We start from the raw sequence: 21,296 nt of genomic DNA, 5'->3' as shown, positions 1-21,296 counted from the left end.
TGCTGTGCCAAGAACGATAGATGAAGTATCTCGCCCGAGCGTAATGTGCTCGTTAGCAGAACCAATGGACGTTCTTTTTTTATTCATCGAGACGGTTGTTTGCGTAAAATGTGCTCTATGAATGAATGTGTGAATTCTTGAGTAGATCAAATGTATTGTCTTTGACAGCGATTGAAATGCAACTGATTCGAATTTCGAAGTACGATTACATTAAATAATAATTCGTGTGATTTCGGTCCAAGGAAAATGGTCATATCATTTCCCCAGTTTTAGTTCGGAAAACCGAATGGTAACCGGCAGAATATGGATAGAGCTTGATTTGCGCATCATAACAATTATTACACTCTCAAGCTTCCAAACGTCATCGGTTTACTCTCTGAAAATGTGAGCGTCAAATCGATACCATTCTCCAGTTAAACGTTCAACTATACAGCGCATGCGTTGCCAATTGAACGTTAACGATGAATATGTGACTCCCGATGCCGGTAAAAAACCAAAACATTGTGACGCTACTGCACAACCATATGACATGTACGAGAGAGAAAAAAAGTGTGAGAGCACAAGACACTCTCTCCCGAAACGGTTTGCGTTTGCCGTTGCGGCTCGATTTCGAATGCGTCGTTCGTACACTTGTGAATGACATTGATGGTGCGGCGGTGTGACTCCAGCACCTTGATAATACGGCCATACATTCGACGAAACATTTTTGCCGGATACATACAGTCAACGCCGTATGATGCATTCGAATCAAACAACACACCACGACGATGGACAAATACCAATACAGTGTGCGAGCGAGACGACTGTGTGTTGCGAATGTCGGCGCACATTGTGAACTTATGAATGTTATTTGTAGCATAGCGGTGGCGGTACAGCAGTACAAGCACCAAGCATCACTTACAGCCGTAACACACAGCGAATTTTACACACCAAACAAAACTGCTTCGAAAATGGAATTCGAATGTGGTGAGTTCAGTGCATGTTTAGCTATCTATGCAAGCGGAGCGACTGATTCTTGAGCGTGTTTTTCACTGATTCTAATAGAAGAAAACATTTATCGTACGTGGTTTGTATCAACCGTCAGCACGTCACGCATGTGTTTATTTGGCAAATATCAAAACGACGAGATAAATTATCATACGAAATGTCTGGTAAATAGAATACAATCCATAATTAAAATTGACATCAGTGATATCATCATCGCAATTCGAATATTTTTTTTTTCTTTCACCAGTACGGTGAAAATCAAGTGACTCAAAACTGGTTAACGCGAAACAAAAACAATTACACATTTGTCTTGTCAAGAATTTGTGTTGATTCAAAACGTGAAATGTTCGAGTAAATTGCTTGAGTTACGTGTATCTTTTTTAATTTTGATCGACGAAAAAAAAGAGCGAAGGCAACGACGACAAGCAGTAAAAGTGAAGTGAAATTGTTAGAGCGCTGAAATAGAAAGATATTCACGAGAAAGAAGCAATCAATTTTGCTACACTATTGCCATTAATGTGAATATTTATTTGCACTTTGCGCTGTTGTAGTTGTTGTTGTTTATTTGTTTGTTTGAGTGTGCAAAGTTACTTTTTTTCGTTGTTGCTACTGCTGTTGTTTGCTGCATGTTCTTTCTCCGGCACATTTTAAATGTTTGAATGTGTGCGCGAACATTAATCAAACACCGTAACATGTAGTGAAGTGGATTACAGTCAAATAAAAACGTATACGAACGAATCGAAATACAGAGAGCGAGAAAAGAGAAAGACAGACATAGCAATAATACGTTCGCAAAAACTGAAAAAGAATATTAATGTTGCTTTGAATCAAGCAAACGAACAGACACACACAGCTACTTGTTGTGAATTGGCTTTGCAAAGCAAAAGGCTAAGTTCAAGCTACGCGAATCGATTGTAAATATTGGCGATGCTTGTCTAAAGACATTTCATATTTGTTTGTGCAAGAAAAAGAACGAAGAAAAAAGTCTCCGGTTAGTATATGTTCGATTGAGCGTAGATTGAAATACACAGAGATTGATAGCAATTGATAGCGGTTTGAAATAAGAAAAAAAAAGAGATGAAGTAAACCGATGAGTGAATAAGTGTGAATTGACATCCCATTCAGTATAAATCATCAAATACGTGATTAAAACATAAAGTTTTCTTTATATTTAACATAAAAACATCGATCGTATTACAAACACGGCAAATGACAGAATCACAACAACAACAAAAATTGTGTCATTTTTATTGCATAAATCATCAATTGATTGCAGTCGTTTAATAATAAAGTGCAAATAAAACCAATCATAATAATAACCAACAACGACCGACAACAACAATTTTCAATGAATTTCATTTATACATTTCAGGCACGACAATTGCTATCGCGGAATTTAATGATTTGAAAGACACACATTTTCATACATTTTTTTTCTTCAAAAGTGAGTCACACGTGAACTGAAGGTGAAACTGAAAATAAAATTGTTATTAAAGAGAGAGAGCAAAACACAATTTTTTTTTCGTTCAACAGTGAATAAAGTTTGATTTCCTATAAAAGTGCTTGTTTTGCGTGAATTTTTTGTTTTCTCCTCTTCACCCATCATCACGATTACATTGAATTTGTGGATGTGCGACAAAAGAGATATTTTTTCGTACTTGAAATCTGTGGAATATTCTCATCGTTCGGTCCATTTCGCCAAACAAAACTCAAAGTATTAAACCGGTATCGAACATCCATATATTTTATATTCCATTCAATAAACCACGTGAATTTACATAGAAAAAGAAAAAGTTTATCTGGGAGAGAGAAAATTGTTATGCGAGTTGGCATTTGTGAGAGTTAAGTGAAAAAAAAAATTGAAGAATAACAATAACCGAAAATAAGTGAAAAAAAAGAAGAATTCAAGAGTGAACTTTATCAAAGTTTGTGTCGATTTTCAGTGAATTTAAAGAACAAATTTTGCACGAGTGCCATTCCAAGTGAACGAAGTTTTCGACATTGAACTTTGTGTGCATTGATAATAAGACGGGAAAAATTGTTAGTCAACATCCCATAGATACAGAGTTGCCATCAAACAATTGCACAAGTAAGTTGTCATTGTTATCAATTTTTTTTGCTACTCTGGTTGATACGGAATTCGGTGGTGCCAGTGATGGCATTGATAATGGTGTGAATTTTTTGACTTTTATCTCAACTTTGTTGGAAGCCGTTTTTCTCCGCAAATGAAGTGTATTTGAGAATTTATTACTTTATTGCCCTGGTTTTTACCTCTTATCAACCATTTAATCTGCTTCTACTTTTGGCTTACCGCTCAAAACTGATGCTCATTTCCATTTCATTGCCATTGTTTTTCGGTTGTATTGTGCATTTTATGACTTTACCTTTTTCCACAAATTTTTTTATTCACTTTGTAGGTATATACGATTGATTTACACATTTATGTATATATGAATGTGAACCTCTGGTAATCTGTTTTAAAAACAAAAACTCTGCTTGTTCTAGAACAAAAAAAAAACATGATTCCCTTTTTTTATTTTCAAATATGATCCTCTCTATTTTACCTGCGTGCTCAATGATCCATTTCGAACAATAAAAAAACAAACGAACTGAAAGGACAATGGAGAGTAAATGCATTGGTGCTTGTTTTCATTTTTGTGTGAGCTCTGTGCTAATGGAAAACGAACACAATTTTGGTGCAACTGCCTGGAATGAAAGGTACAACATCATCATTGTGTATGTTCAGAATGTATACGCATTGAAAACATCGTGTTCGTATTTAAAAAAAAAAAAACAAAAATGTTGGTTCATATATAGATTTCGGGCCACATATGTTTCATCTTGAAACTCTGAATACCAATACAAAATGAAATTAAAACGAGCGAAAAAGAGGCAACACACACACATGTGTGTGTACACAAGAGAGTGCGATGAGGGATGGAACATTGAAAACATTTGTTAGTTGTATAATTAAGTTAGAGAAATGTGTGACATCGACCAAAAATACGACAACCTTTCACAACAAAATTTCACTGAATTTCACCCTTATGCGAAAACTATAACGTAAACAAAATGCTCATTCATTGAAATTCATCGGTCAAAATAGACGTAAAAATATTTGCAATATCATTTGTTGCATCTGCCTCAAAGAATAGCTGCCGATTACGATGGGAATGCATACCCATGGTTGTGCGTATATTTCGATACACTCACTTGAAATTATTCGCAACACAAACGGAATGGCCATAAAGCATCTGAAATTCCCTTGAATGTTTTGGTGACGTAAACAGGCGAATCCAGCGATGCGTAGTATTATCGCAGATGGAGAGAAAGAGATATGGCATGGGAAAAAAGGCAACGAGACAGGAACGATGAAAATGGAAGAAATAACAGAAACTAATAATGAGATATATAAACGGCCGAATGGCAAATTTCAATGGTGTTCGTAGGCATTGTGTAATTTGGTTTCATTTTTTTTTGAAAAGTTTTCAAGTTCAAAAGGTGTTGCTTTGTGTGGTGTGCACATATGCTCTATCAACGTTGTAATGACTTTGGTTTTTATTTCTTTTTCGTCACAAATGGTTTTAAAAATATATATATTTTTTTTATTTCAGAACTCAATTTCGTGCTATTTAAGTAAAGCAAGCATTTGGTAGAAAGAGCAATGGGCGATTCGTTGCGATAACTGTATCATCAGAGTCAATGTAATCGTTTTGCATTCGAAACATTCATTTTGAAGTGTGAAATGCAATTTACGAATAGTCCAAAGTAGACCGTAGAAATATTTAATAGCGCGATAAAAAAGGCACGATGACACAAATGGTCATATCGTTTGCTAGTTCAGGGTTCAAATTCTAAACGAAAATATATTTCCCGAGTATGAGCAATGAGCATATATTAAAATACATTATGTAAACCTACACACGACATTACATATTCTCAATATAAAAACCTATATAGAAAATGAAAACAAAAACAAACCAAAAAAATCGCTTGTGTGTATATAAATATATCGATGCAGAACATAGCTAACGATCGTGTAAAAAGGAACACACGAATATTCAACACATAACACGAACTTCGAATACCGCACAAAGCAACAACGAAGAAGTAGATGAAACGAAAGTACAGCCAAAAACAGAACAGACACCAGAACAAAAATGGAAAAAACCGAATAATCTATAGTTCATTGGTTTCGAACATTTGTGTGCGTGTGTATATGTGTGTTGCATGCGATGCATTTCATATCATCGACAAATCGACTGCACGATGCTATTCCGATGCTCTCTATGCATCTCTCCGTTCTTTCTCGTTGCCCTTTGGTTGAGACGAGAGAAAATTTCAGCGCCGCAAGAAATCTATGCACCAAAACATTCTTCTTCTTTCTGTCATGTAATCACCCGTCCGCTGCCAACCGCCATCACCGCCTGCGCTCACACACCGAAATTCGTTTCCACTAAATTATAAGCGTTCAAGATTACAAACGGTTAAGGCTGAACACGACATTTCACTTATGGGAATGAAGCATCTGTAATCGAGAGCCAAAAAATGTAAGACAGAGAAAGAGAAAAGAAACTATACAAACGCCAAATTATAGTGTCAGTTTAGATGATAATTTTATGGATGGCATTTGTAATTCTCTATTCTCTTTCAATTTTTCATCTTCAGTTTCTTCTATTTTATGTTATTGTGAATTATCACTAGCAAAACGGTACAAAACATGTCATTCATAATCATGCATTTACTTCATAAACACGTTTCACTATATGGCATGCATGACTTGAGCGTTCACAACGTTTCTTATAAAATATACTACTCATCTCTCTCTCGATTTCTCCCGCTCTTTCTTTTACCGAAACTGAAAGCATTGTGTACGATACAATGAACAGCAATCGTTCTTCAAATGCGTTCATACTTAAGACTTTTCTTCATTTATCTTTCATGATTCTTGTTAGTTACAATTTTACGTTTTGCACATTTGCGCATCTCCTCATTCGGCTCAAATACCATGTTTGCCAATCCAAGAACACGGTTGCTTTAGAGACGAGAGAAAAAACACCATTTTCATAAATTACACATCACGAATTCAAGTTTAAACCAATAAACCTTTTTCGGTGGGTGAGTTTGCATCACCGTCTATTCTGTTGTGTTTTGTGTGTGTATCGTGCAGGAAAGAAGTGAATAAGGTTTCTTCTTGAAATGTGAATGTGAGTTTGGTAAAGTGAAGAGAAAAACTAGTCGAAAGATTGAGTTGAATCGCGGTTATGGGAATTTATTCGATCCGAAATTGGCACTTTTGCACTCATTTCAATGCTCTTTGAAAAAACGATTTAATTTTTACTCATCGTTTATTTTCTTTTTTCTCGGTTTTTTGAAATCGGGCCGTATTTTCATTTTCTTCTTCGATATGATGGCGATGATGTGCGCGCCCAAGAGGTAGATAAAAGGTGAGACAACTCGCTCATAAAATCATTATGATTTGGTTCCCTTCTTCATATCCGGGAATGCATCTACTCGGGCTTGGTTATCCTTGTGGAAATACCGATAAACCTTGTACGTTCATAAATAATCGAAAAACGAGGAAAAGAGGGAACCAAATTTAAAGCTCTTTGGAATAAGTTGGCAAAGGTTCAAAAGGTGCTCCATCGAAATTTATCGATGGTAAAATGTGAGGTTTATTATTTATTTTCATTGGTTTTGTATTCTATTGTATCGCAAATATACAACGCGGCTTAGGCCGTTGATCCGAAAACATTCGATCTTGTTATCGGCCCCATTTGTTCTGTTCGAAACAAAAAATAGGGTTTGCCGCATTTTCCATTTTGTATGCTGAAAAAAAGACAATTAAAACCAGCAACCGAAATGTTTTTTTCATCATCATTTATTATATTAAATATATTGAAACAGTCGTCAAAAGGTCCTTCAATCCTTTGAAACATAGCATAGAAAATGTTGGTAAAAAGTCTATGGTGAATGAGATGCAATTGAGATATGTTCCCTTTTTGCGGTACTGTTTGAACATGGCAAGCATGATTTTATCATTGGATTTTTTTCAAGCCCCCGTATAATTGCTACCTGTCCGAATAAAATTTCATTCCGACTTCGTTTGTTCGTATTTAATTAAAAACGGATTTAAGTTTCCGCAGTTACCACACGCATTCAGGCATCGACGAAAAAAAAAATCAACCCGCTATACACATTGCACATAGTTCCTGGGATAAATCAGATGCAATAGCTATTTGTTCCTTTATAGCGGCGTCATCGCATCACACACACATACACTTACGAGCGAAGAAGATTTTCAGTTGATTTAAGTGAGTCGTTCGTTGTTCACGAGAACATATAAATTTAAAATTTAAATGAAATAGTTCCGCTAGTACATAAAATTACATGTGCTGCATCATACTTGCTGGCACAATCAAGAGAACGCAAGCAAAAAGGAGAGCGAATGAATTGTTCGTTTGTATAACTTTTTTTTAACTCCACTACACACAATCAGCGCTCAATTTTCTTGTTATATTCACCGCATAAAACGTAATGCGATCTATGTTTGTTCGCTCTTTTGTACATTTAATGAAAAATTGAGACGAAGTTTTTCTCTCTCTCACTCTCGCTCGCCGACGGTCGTTGCAACATTATACTTTCATCGTGTTTACACAGTATTATGATAGCACACATGGTATTTGTCGGTCGTTTGAATTTGATTACTGCAAGAATTCTGTGGTTTTCATTTGGATATGATTGAATACGCTACATTGCATTCATATAGATGAAATTTACTAAACGCAAAATGAACTCTACAAATGTCACATACATGCAACGGGCAAACGTCTTTGAAACGAGAAAAATCTTCATGTCATGTAACTCGGTCGCCCTTTAAAATAAATGTTCACAATGCATTTAATCGATGAAAGACCATGGTTTTTTCCCTTTCCCCTCACTCTATATCGTTTGTGGTGATGGCATGATTGGACGTGAGAGAGCACGTTTCGCATCGCACCGAGAACAATCCACTTGAGTACATCCTTTTCACTCTTCAAATTACATCGACATCATGGCTAAAACATATGTAATTCAAAATCATCTGGTAAGAATAAACGCGTATCCGTACACTTATCAAGAAAAATGGGTGCGATTAAAAATGCGGCGCTTTGAAATTCCCCGAAACAAATGCATGGTTAAAACGGCGAAACGTAATCTTTATTAAATTGAATCTAAACACACAAACGCGATTGAAGACTACCATAGTACACGGCAAGAGAGAGAGTGTGTGCCTTGTCGGGTTTTCTCAATGCACGTGCCACAAGTACATAGACAATCAAGCAAATAATCTTACTCTCTCGCTCTCTCCGATTTTCATTCGAAAATGCATCGCTGCTGCATGTTCACATACATGCAAAACGCAAACACTTAAAATATGATTCATTTATGGCTTTTCTAGAGCACAGCAAAGAAATTAATATTATGGTTATGCTGCCACATTAAAACCCAAGCTGCATGTGACTCAAACATTTAAATTTAATCGTTCATTTGAATCATGAATCGCTACTTCGGTATCGTGCGCGACGCGCACACAACACACATAATGAACTTTACTATGCATTTATTCAAATATTAATAACGAAATTAGAGCGACCAAGTGTGTGTGTGTGAATGAAAAGAACAAAAAAGAAAAAAAGAATGGCGAGAAAAACAAAAAACCCGCTGAATTTTCCCTCATTGCATGCAATTGAAATACAGCATTCAGAATTTGTTCCAATTTTACAGACGACACATTGTGCGCGCAATTACATCTTGGCCACGTTTACGACGGATGAAAACATTATAATTCGATTGAAAACGGGCGTTCACATTTACACGCTCGTTGTTCAATCAAAACTGCTTCGAATAGAATGCAAATGCAGTTTTGAACCCATAAAATGGTTGTGTTTTTCCAAAAAAAAGCGAGATATTTTTAGACGTCAACGTATGTAAACACACCGTGTGTGTGTAACGGGCGACGACAATGGCGACAACGCCAGATACCGAATATGATTTAGTGCACGTTTGTTCATTAGTAACAACAATTCGATTATCTCTCATTGTCTACATTGTAATCAGTTGAAAGCGTGGCATAGCGGATGCATCAATTGAAACAATGCTTGAATAATACGTAAAAAGCACTTTTTTTTCGAGAAATTTACAAATTCCGTATGCAGTTGGTATGATTCATTTAAACACATCATGTATTCGCTTGGAAGATAAAACAGAGAAAGAAAAAACAACCAACAATTAGGTCAAATCCATCGTTCGTTCGCTCGGAGATTTTCGTTTTCCGTTTGAATTGTTTATTTTGTCGATAGTAAGTTATCTACAGCATACAAACCATTTGGGAGATTCGTCATTGCATCGTCGATATGGAAATTGTTCATTGTGATTCAAATGCAAAAACACATTTTTTTTCTGACATGAACTTCCATTCAAACTTGATAAAAATCAATCGCTATCGATCAAATGGGAGACCTTCCTTGTTTTTTCGCTGTTCAAATGCATTGTACTCAAGCAGTGTGTCGCCCAAAATATATGGATTTCGTATGCTCGGATTGGTAACAGCTCACTTTCTGAATAAAAACATACTCTCCTCTCGATATTTTCAATAGAATTATAAATCGATGAATGGAGAAATTGGTATTCTTTGCCCGTTTGCTTTTTGGATATCCAAAGTAATCAGTTTGAAAGAAAAATTCGGAATTAAAAGATATTCTCTTTCTTTCTCTCTCTCTCTTTCTTACACACACAAACACATTTTACTGCGATGCGCTGCTATGAACATGGTGGAAAAAGTTTCAGTCGATTTTTTTTTATTATTGTAAAAGGCATTTTGCTGACATAAACCAAATTTTTATTCGCTTTATTAACTTATAAGTAAAAATAAAAACGAGAGCGAACGAGATAAGAAATGTTATATAAAATAAAATTCAAACAGAAAACTCAGCTAAAACTCAATATCTCGACTGAATATTGCATACGAAATTACATGGTTTGATAGTTATGCTTATTTTATAAATTTAGTTTTGCTATTGTTTCGTGATAAGGTGAATTACAATAAATTTATTATAAATGCATAAAGTTCTTCCTTAATGCGATATAGTTTCATGTTGCCAGCGTTGAAGTTGAAATTCTTTGTTGCGAACTTTTTCTACTTTTTTCCGCTGCATTTTCTTTATTATTTAATTTTCTGTTATTCAATGTAGTCGCAAATTGCTGCGTTCGACGCTCGAATAAATTGATTGATAAATTAAATTAAAGCAAAAACTTGTCGAGAATACAAAGTTTGCCTTTGGATTGCAATTCAATGTATACGTCAACAACAAATACAAAAATTAACAACAACACCGACATTCTGCTCGTTTTCATTCATGATTTTAAAATGTGCACGTCCACACGAATGTAAATACATTAGTTGCAATGAATCATGATCGAAACGGTAACAGGATATAATGGTGTTTCTCTATTTTAAATTGTATTGCATAAAAATTGCGTTTTAAATTCAAAGTAAACATTGGCAAAATCACATCTTACAAACACTATACATTTTCTCGCCACCGCAACAGTGCAGAATGGATCATGTACACGAAATTTTTTATTCACAAATCAGCCACCGATGTACACAAGCATCGCTGCTTTATCATCAGCATTGCATCACTGTACATGTGTGTGTTTGGGTCTGGGTATGTGTGTGTGTGCACTAGTGAATTGTTTCATTTTAATTGTGCAATTTTATGCTGGTGCACATAGACCCATCAATTGAGTTTTATAGTTGAATTCTCAAACTCCTAGTGAGCGAATACGCTTCATAGAGTGACGGTCTGTGTGAAAACGAGAGAGAGAGAGAGATGAGTGAGAGAAAGAAGTAACAACAAACACCGACCGACTACTGTCTGCATTCGATTTGAATCGACCGCATCCAAGCAATTAAGTCGATGGAACATAAATGCACATCACGCGCTCGTTTTGGTGCAGCTTTGTTCAATATCTAGAATTCGTAATGGGCATGGGCATGGCTCAGGGTGTAATGCGCTTTGTAATTTGTGGACGTCACAGAGACTCCATTAATTTCATTGCAAATTCGATTCAATTTTAATATTTGTTTTAGCATTTCGATGAATGCTAGCCACTAGACGATGCAATTATTCTATGGTATGTATCAATTTGTGATCGATAAAAAAATGAGCTAAATGAGAACGAGAACAAAAGCTGGAGCGAGAAAGATATATGGTAAAATGCATTTAAGTAATTGCTTCGATTGATCAATAATGACAATGTTATGAATAACCAAACGTTTTCGAATTGCATTCGCTTAAATGGATGCATCCAGCGGTGACAGCATGTCAAACAATCGTTTATCCGTTTGTATTAACTCATGTTTAACATTGGATAACAGCATCCAAAATGCAATTAAACATTTTCGATGAAAGCACTTTATAAATTGATACAAAATGTCAGAATTTGTACCTCCTATGGTCCTACCAAACGAAAAAAAAGAGAATCAACTGTGCCCATTTGCTTTCGATAAAATGGCATTTTCCAACATTAATTGATGGCATGCTGTCACTTGATAACATCAGACATTCACAGAAAATTCCTTTTTTTCTTTCCAACACGAGAACAAGCACGAACATCATAATATTGCAATATGGAGTACATTCAAGCATTTCTGCATGATTTGCAGAATTTACGCATATTTTATTCATCATCAGTCAAGTTCGAGTGTGACTTGCAAAGGATATATTCACAATAATAAAAGTACGTCATATCTTCTCGAAGCAAATAAAAGTCATTTCCAATATAATAAATGAATATTTTAATTGACTCAACACAAACTATTGTGCATATCTGCATATTGTTCTCTCTTTAATATTGTTAGATTAACATAAGCAACGGCAATGGCAGAGAATCGTTCCAATTATACAAAAACACGCAATCTTTGACGCATATACACTTCATTGATTGACGTGTATATATTTTGCTTAGTCATAGTTTGGTAAATGATGTTATTCGATATGATTTTCATTCGGAACATGCATCACGTTCACACACAAAAATTTTGCCGTCTTACGAAATGCGCTGATATAAAGCAGATAGATTGCTTTCGTGTGAGTGTGTAGAATAAACGTGCATTTTGTATGCTCGGTCGCATCGGCAAATATGTAAGAGCTAATATATACACATACACACAGGCGCTCGCGCGTTCTCTGTAATTTGATCCAAAAATCGAGATCACAAAACATGGAAAAATAATAATGATATTAAGCATCTTGAGTTGTTCAGATGTAGCAATTTTCTGCGCACACAAAACTCCTTGAACGTTCGTTCGAATTCTGAAGAAGCATAATACAGTTAATATGCGATTACAATCACATTTAATGGAACCAATTATTACAGTGCAGCGCTTTCGCAATGGCAATGGTAAAAAGACACACAGAAGGAAGAAGAGATAGAGATAGAGAGCGTGCACGGGAGAGAAAATTTTCAGCAAAGTCTCTGTAATGTCGTATCATAACGACAATCCAGTTATGCTTTTGATATGTGCAAACTTATATATTTCGCTTCCACACGAAACAAATAAGCCCTATCAGTTACTTTGATATACAATTTAGTGGTGCACGGTACAATAACGTATGCACGAACACAGAATTTCGAATTGGTTTTCGTTGTGCGCACAAAAACCAAGCAAATTTTCCATTCACATTCGATTCGTTCGTTTTAGCGATTGGTGCACGTGTTTGCACAGCGATTTCATGCCAAAAATCACTTCTTTCGACCACTTTTTCTTCGACATTCGTATTTATTTCGGCTTAACTCTTTCATTTGATATTGCCATGCTGTCCCACATTCGGTAATGTGATCTTTTATTTACAACGAAACATCGTGAGACAATCGATGTTTTTGTTTGAAAATCAAACGGCCTTTTTCCATGTCAAATGTAATCGAAGCGAATCGAATTGGTTCCAGATGGCAAATTTAGCCTCAAACGAAACCGACACGTGTATGCAACACGATGAAATTACAATGAAGATTGTACCCTTCCAAATGGATCATTTCGTAAAATCGTGATTTTTTCTCGATTTTCACGTCTAACTCACAGTTTTGGTTCACATACTTTTGTGTATAATGTTTTATACAAAGATGGTAAACATCTAATCGCATCAATAATCTAAATATAGGTAAAAAGACATATTGATAGGCAAACAAAAATTTGTTTTGGACGAAATGCGATTATGTGACATACACGAAATATATTCAACTAATATATGAATCACGTATTTATAGTTTATATGCATTTTGAATGGAGTTTTGTGGCTGAAGTGAAATCGATATGGTATGAAAGATTGCTGGATACACATTCACGCCCACGCACATCTTATCATTATTTGATACGATCATTTGACATTGGATGGAAAAATGTTTAAGTTGTTGAGCCAAAATAGAATTGTAAATGTACACAAGTCTCGAGAAGTATATTAATATTATTAGTGACGCAAATTATGATTTACAATGGCAAAAAGTATCGGTTCAGAAATCAACGGTTTCTCATTTTGAGTCGACATTTGACTGAGTATTTTAAATCTTAACGAAATAAGCAATTAAGAAAAACAAACAAATGAAATTCGAGTGAACTCTTCAAGCTAATCGAAATTTATTTTTGCTCTGGTAATCCATGTTTATTTATTTCATAACACTTTTGTTATTTTTCAAAACCAACGCTATTCGTTTTGATATTTTTTATGAAATTCTGAAGAAATATCGAAATAAAAAAATCGAATATATAAACATCATTTCATTTGAACGTGTACCAATTCCATGCCCACTCATATTATGAGTCTCTGGCCCAAAGATAACAATGTCGATAAATGAAAACAATGGAACACCAAAACAATGTGACATTTGCAGTGTTAACGTACGTCGCGTTCGATGCACTTCATTTCTTTCACCTTCTAATCTTTTCATTGTGTTGACATTTGCTTGTTCCTTTCCATCTTTCTACATCTCTTTCTTTATTTGCGCCTTTCCTCGCCGTTATATATATTATTGTTCGTTAATTTTTCATTATTTTTACACTCGTTTATATTTGGAGTCGTCAAAATATCACGAAATGAATTGTTCACGGGCTTCTTGCCGATGTTTCGTCGGTGTATTTATAACGTAAAAATGGTGTGATAATATTGTGAGAGTGCGATGACCTAGAAAAGTTTGTTCAATTTGATTTTACTGCTGGCCTATATATGCATAAAAATGCTGACAAAGCGACCACCATCATGTTTATGGTTTTTTCCCCCAGCCACTTATTGATGTTGAATTCATTTAGCAAATTATTCTATTAGCAAAGGTATATTACGTGTATTCTGATGATGGTCTTCAATATACATGGAGTGACCGCGCGCAAATCGGCCAATATTATGGTGAAAATCAAATGAGTAAAAATTAATTTGCACCACCTGATTGTATCACATTGCGATGGGCTGGCACATAATGCGCAAGCATGAAATCGATATTGATCGAAATAAAGAGTGTGAGAGGGCGGACGGAGTCTTTTTTTGTGTTTTCATTAATTTAATTAGCATTTAATGTGCCTACAGTGTGATAGTGATGTAGAAAAATGCTTATTTTATCCCAAACATAAAATGATACTCTCATGAATTTTAACGACAAATTAATCCGCGCTTGATTGTTTGTTGAAGAATGTTTACGAGCGAACGAGATTATAAATGGCTAAACAATGAGCGCTGATGTTGAAATGCAAATAGCGGCACGAATCAAAGATTGAACGGCAAATATTTGGACAGTTTTTTTGCTCTCAATATGGTTTCGCATCCGAAAAAGTATATTTTTTTGGCTTGGTCCGAACGAATGATGTAACATATGGACATTATAATATTTTAAAGCTCAAATCCATAATTCAAACGGAATTAGTCCGAATCGGTAAATATTATTTCAGAATAATCCGAACAAAAAATCCATCAAAATATAATTTACTGGCATCGGAAGCGTTGAAAAAAACACGCATCGAATATCGACACATGTAAACATTCAATTTCAATTAAGCGTGAAGATCACACACTGAATACCAAATGAAAGTCAACACATCTAATATCGAATAGCGTCGAGCGACAGTGTTGTTGGTGTCGTAATGTGTGAGTGTATGATCGGTCGTCGTAGTCGGCGCATATCAACACGTTTTTAACCAAACAAAACACTATAATTAAGCCCATCGCCGCTTTATAATTGTTTGTTCTGATATTTTTATGTATGTTCGTTGAATGTTTTACATTCTCGGTTTTATTTGATTTTAATTCCGGCACAATTTGATTTGGCCTGCATATATAGATGGAAAAAACCATTAAAATTAATTTATTACTTTGTGATGGGCGCAAGCATGTTTCATTTATTGGCTTCGTTTTTGTTTGTGTAATTTCTAAATATTTTTCTTTCGAAAATCGTTTCATCTAAAAACAAAGCCAAATTTCACGAATCAAGTCGCCAGAGAAAGTCAGTTAATCATTCCGCAGTCAATTTGTTAGCAGCTGGTGTTTATTTAAAAGTTCTAAATTCTCATGCCACTCAACACCCGATTCCAATATTAGAGTCATGGTATTTTTGCCGCGGTTTTAATAGACATTCGAAATGCTAACGTTCCAACAAACGGAGCAAATGCACTTTTCATGTTCAATTATGACGGTTGGATGGGCAGCCTAATAAGTGCGGAGTGTTTCTGAAATGGCTTCCATTGTGCGAGCATTTTGTGTAATCGATTGATCGTGAACCACTTTCATTACAATGCAACGTAGCATACGCTTTGCGTTTTGAAACCAAACAATTCGGCCATTACCACATACACTCTTATCAAAGTGCAAGTGAATTGTACGATTTGAAAATACCATCGCGTTCACTTTCAAATGCAACAATTTGTTCGATAATCGGGTAATTAGTGAATCCATAGGAGTTCGGAAGATCAATTAAAAAACAAAGTAACAAGCTATAATGAATTTGCTACAGTGTAACGTGTTGAAATTGCACGTCATCGAAAATGTTATCGATCCACTAAATGCAAGTGAAAAGAATATTTATTCAAAAAGGCACATCTGCGTCAAGACGATTTGTTTAGATTAATCGTTTCAACTCGACTTGAATACAATTGCCAAAATTTACTCGTAAAGAAACTCGTTGTTCGGTTGATTTGCATTCTGTCTTTCTCTTTCTGTCGACCGATAAAATCGAATAATTTATGCGCTGCACAACGGTCAGAACGATAAAGTATTTCTTTATTCAACGCAATGCATGAATTGGATGTGCATTTGAATCGGCTAAAACATATTTTTTTGCAGATCTAGCAAAATTCGTCGATGTTGTGACGAATGTTTAGTCTTTGGTGGGTTTCATTTGCCGCCTTTTTTATTCTCTCCTTCTTTCTCTCTGTCTTTCTTTCAATCTTGAATAGCCATTTTATCGCTGACATAGCTGATGTCTTTGGCCCAAAGAAAGACATGAATCTTCCATTCATGCTCAAATTGCCTTATGGCAACCCATAATTTTCTATTCCACGAACGAGAATAATGTTATTTAGCACCATCTGCTAAACACGATATCGAACTCCCTCCCGCATATCACATTTCCGTACGGCGTACGTATACATATATACCTGTGTCATGCATATACATGCTATCTTTCAAGCCGATGAAAATGCGTTGGCACTAAATATTCAAGCATATTTATCGTTTAAATAACAAACTGGTGACGCTTTATTACACATTATTCATTCGGTTACAACTATCCGGAATGTTTTTTTTTTCTTTTTCGTTATCGACAACCAAGCAATAAGTAAACAAACTCAATCGCCCTCACAGATTAACAAATTTACTTGACTGTGGAACGAAGACGATATGCATGAAAAATACCGTATTATAATCCCCATAAATTTTTAATGTAAACGTGAGCACGTCAAAATCAGCCCGATAAACTTTTTTTCAACAAGAATGAGAGCAACGGAATGAAGGAAATACGAACAAGACATTGGTATCTAAAATTACACAAGTTCTGTTATATATATGCTGTAAAATAACATTCTTTAACAAAAAAAAATGTTTGTTGGCTGTGCTCAAAATTATAGATCAACACTAATTTCGAACGAAAATTGGACGTTAAGGTATGTCATTTACACGTGGAAATGAAGTACTCAATTACTATTCTGGATAAAAGGAAGAAAATGATGTCGTTACTTTTTCATTAGAAATGCCATCAAACGGTATCGTAAGTCTTTGAAGAAGAAAGAATAAATAAATGACGGAATCGATAACAGCATGGAAATAAGATATTTCAAAGTAATGGTGCAAAATTACGGATCCATTTTTTCGAGTACGTTCATTTCGATATCAAAGAGACCAAAAATCAAATACTTTGTGTACATACACTGTACAGTAGGAATATGCACACATACACACACACACACACACTAACGAATACCCAACGGCAAAAATTCTTGAATAATCGCAATTTTCGGAGAATGGGAACGATGACTAACTTTTTTTTCGAATAAAAAAAACACACAGAATTTCACAAGAAAGTACAATTCATCACAAAAATTGGCTGCGAACAAACGAATGAGGCGAAACAACCAAAAAGAATTTTTTGTTCGTTACTAATGAGAAAAACCGTTTGCAATAAAAATTGAACAAACCACTGACTGAAATTTTTTTTGATATATTTCTTTCGGATACGAATTTAATGACGTATTTTATTTTGTCATGGAAATGGGAAGTTAACGGGAAATTAAGATCTCATTTAAATTGTTTGAAAATTTTGAATCAAATGAATGACATCGACTATAACGCGCTTTGCTTTTTATTGCATCGTTTTCGGTCGGGTCCGTGACATTAAGTGGATTTGATTGAATCAAACAATATGATTCATTGACATACCAAACCAGCATCATTTTTATGGCACGATTTTAAGTTTTAAAGAAGAAACAAAGTTCCATTGAAACGGAGTTCTCTTAAATCGCTCAATCGACTTACAAAAGCTATGAATAAAACCCGTTTAATTGAAACAAAATGAATGTCTGCGACACACACAAAAAATGAGAGAGAGAGAGAGAACGCTGAAATTCATTTGCATTTTACTTTATAAATAGAGCAGTTAACACATGCAAATGAACGTTAACAAATAAGAGAGCAATTAGAATAATATATAATACTTTTTTTTCGCTCATGTTCCTCCCGACAAATCGAGATTTTTTTCTTTGTGTACATGTGTGTATGTGACGTCGTGCTAGAACTAATTTAACTTAATGCGTTTTTACTGTTTGATGATGTTTGGTGACTGGTTGCGCATAGTGTTCAGACTGAAACCCGATTTGACAGCTACATGAAAAGGCAAATGGTTGAAGTTTTGTGCCTCTTTTTTCTGTGGTGTGCCGCTCGAAAAACGAAATGAGCATAAAATCAAAATCCCAGACGAGCTCCCATTGAGGCAAGCAATCGCTCAATAAAAGTTGAAAATTCATAATGTTTTGTTTGCAATGGCAAGCAGCGTATAAACACTTCATAAAGTTTAAGTGCCACTTCAGTGCGAATGAAATAACAGCAACCGTTCATGCATCCGTCATCGTTATTTTCACTCTTCTTAACAAAACACAATGACAGACATTGTTGCACTGTGCAACAAAACTGCACGAAGACCATATTTGTCGCAAAATATTGATTCAAGCCAATACTTTATTTTATTTCATTTGACATCCTTCAAAGTTTTACAGAATCTCAATGCCAACAGAACTGTTAAGAAAAAAACAACAACTTTTTTTTTCTGTTCTCCCCTTCACTTCTCAATTTTCATATTCTCGGTAGAATCTATAATAAACAAGCAAGTCAGAAACTTTCAATTGCAATTAAAACTATAGTTGAATGCTCTTTTGCTTGCCCGGTGAATAAAGTCATTTCAAGTATTCTTTTAAATACTTTCTATTCATATTATTTAAACAGGCGGAAAAATAAATAAATAAATAAATGGCATCCATTTAACTCTGTTTTTTTGTTTAAAGAAGGCAATTTTATAGAATCTTGAAAGGCAGCCAATTAAAATTTGCATAAATTACTTTTCATTTCAATACATATACTTCGTTTTGTAGCATTCCAAAAATTCTTTGGAACGAATTTGGTTCTCACTGCACTTCGTACAATTTTGCGGTGTATATTAATACAAATGTTGGATATTATATACTTGTAGCACATATGGATCAGTGATTTATTTGGTGCAAGCGAAAGAGAATTTAATAAATTTTTGAAAATATTTGCTTTTGTATGATCATACACTCCATTGGTCAATCGAATAAAGGGTTGAGTGGAAAATGTATTATGAATAACATTCATAAAATGTATTATGAATAACATTCATTGAATAGTAAAAATATTCATCGAGTAAATGCACTTAAATACCATAAAATATTTAATCCATAAGAACCCATCTATTTTTGCTGCACAATTTTATAAAACTTTTCTATTGTAATGTGTTGTTCAAGTAGTCTTGTGGGAGACAACGTTTTATACCTTGGAATTCAATTAACACGAAGTTTACTTTGCAGTACATATTTATTGAAAAAAAGCGTTCGAAAATGGCTTTTCACGATTTCATCCTCGATAATCGATGATAACGAAGATATGGCTGCACATAAAAGCTGAAAACTTAATTAGCATATTTCATTATTTATACTCTATCAGAAACAAAGTTCTTCTTGCTTCGTTTACTATCAAAATGCAATCAAGAAAAAGTTTTTAATTGTAAAGCACAATAGAAAAGTCTTCATCGCAAACATTTTAAATATTGATTACAAGTTTATTATTTACTTTGCGATATAGTCATTAGTTTCTATCTGGTGCAATTTACTATTATTATTACTATTACTATCGCATTACTACCACCAAAATATATCACGTAAATATTTCATGTATTATTTTTCCATAGAATGCCATTAAACCCCATGAATAATTGATGGAGTCAATTTTTTTTCTCTTTGGTGAAAATCGAGAGATATTTTACTCTATGAAGTGAGAAGTTCGATCTGAGCACAATCAAGTGCGTGAACTTCTTTTTCCAAAAATCAAATTACTTGTTTTGTTTGGAAAGAATAAAATTATCTCAGATTAATGCGATTCATTAGGTCAGGTCAAAATTCCATATGTTCAACACTCAAGTATAAGGGAATGCTAAAATTCCTTTTCAAATCAATTAAAAAAATTGTTCAGGACTCAAAAAAGATATTTTTTTTCTTCATTTTTATTCATAAATCGATTAGAATTGAATGGATGTGGTTCGATAATGGGAAAATGAAGACAATAACAAACATTACAAAAAGCGAACCTTTTTGGCCTGAAGTGATTTCGATCAATAGCATTAAATTAGTGGAGCCAACAATGAGTATTCGAACGCATGATGTTTATTCTTTACAACGGATTTGCGTGCTTAATGCATAAATACATTCATTTTCTTTCGGCTCGCATTAACTGTTTATTTTCTTTGACAGAGTTTGATCTACAAACATGATTCTTTTTTCTCCAACATAAAAATATAAACGGAAATATGTAATCGTTGTTGTTTGACCGGTTTAAACATGAAAGCTATATATATAATATATTAAATGTGTTGCAGAAAGACATCAAAAGAAGCGCGTCATACGAACAAACAAACAAACAAAAAATCATAATTTACATAAGCCAAGTTTGAATGCAGCAATGTCATTGTTATTGTTATGGTGAATTGCATTGTAGTAAATTCTCATTTCAATTTTAAATGGCAAACAAAATAATATTGAAAGAAAGTTTGTCGGTCACTTGCGTGAATTGCATTATCCCCAGCGGAATGTTTTGAGAGTATGCGAAAAAGAGAAAGATAAATGGCAGAAAGAGACCGATGAGAAAATGAAAGAAAAATGATGCGTTCTTTATTTTATTTTATTTTTCCACAGTATTGTTTGCATCTCTCGTTTCGTTTTGGCGCTTTACAGTTTCTATATCGGATCGTTTGGCGAAATGCCGCGATCCCATTACTTTTCCATACAAAATCAATTGAAAATTATGTTTACACCAAACAAACAAAAACGGCATACATTCTTTTTCTTTTCGCCATTTTATGAATTTTACTTGTGAACGAACGCAATCGATATGTCGATCGTTATATTTCTCTCTCTCTCTTCTTTCATTTTGGTGCAATTTTTTTGTTTGTTTCCAAATGCAACAACAAATCGTGATGCTGAACAAATTCAATAAATTCTTATGAATTGC

General features: G+C 34.5%; 1 protein-coding gene across 3 annotated transcripts in view; it reads left to right on the top strand.

Annotated features, from left to right (window-relative positions):
* The first annotated feature begins 993 nt into the window (after positions 1 to 993).
* Positions 994 to 21,296, top strand: part of LOC116347548 — a 244,078-nt gene continuing 223,775 nt past the window's right edge. For all 3 annotated transcript variants that reach the window (XM_031778169.1, XM_031778170.1, XM_031778168.1), the window contains exon 1: positions 994 to 3,076. The gene's annotated coding sequence lies outside the window, so the exon portion shown is untranslated. The remainder of the gene's footprint in view (positions 3,077 to 21,296) is intronic.

The sequence above is a fragment of the Contarinia nasturtii genome, unplaced genomic scaffold (assembly GCF_009176525.2).
Source record: "Contarinia nasturtii isolate CC-2019 unplaced genomic scaffold, AAFC_CNas_1.1 Cnas_scaffold_1964, whole genome shotgun sequence".
Taxonomy (NCBI): Eukaryota; Metazoa; Arthropoda; class Insecta; order Diptera; family Cecidomyiidae; genus Contarinia; species Contarinia nasturtii.
The sequence above is the reverse complement of the archived record's forward strand: the minus strand, read 5'-3'. Positions and strand labels throughout refer to the sequence as shown.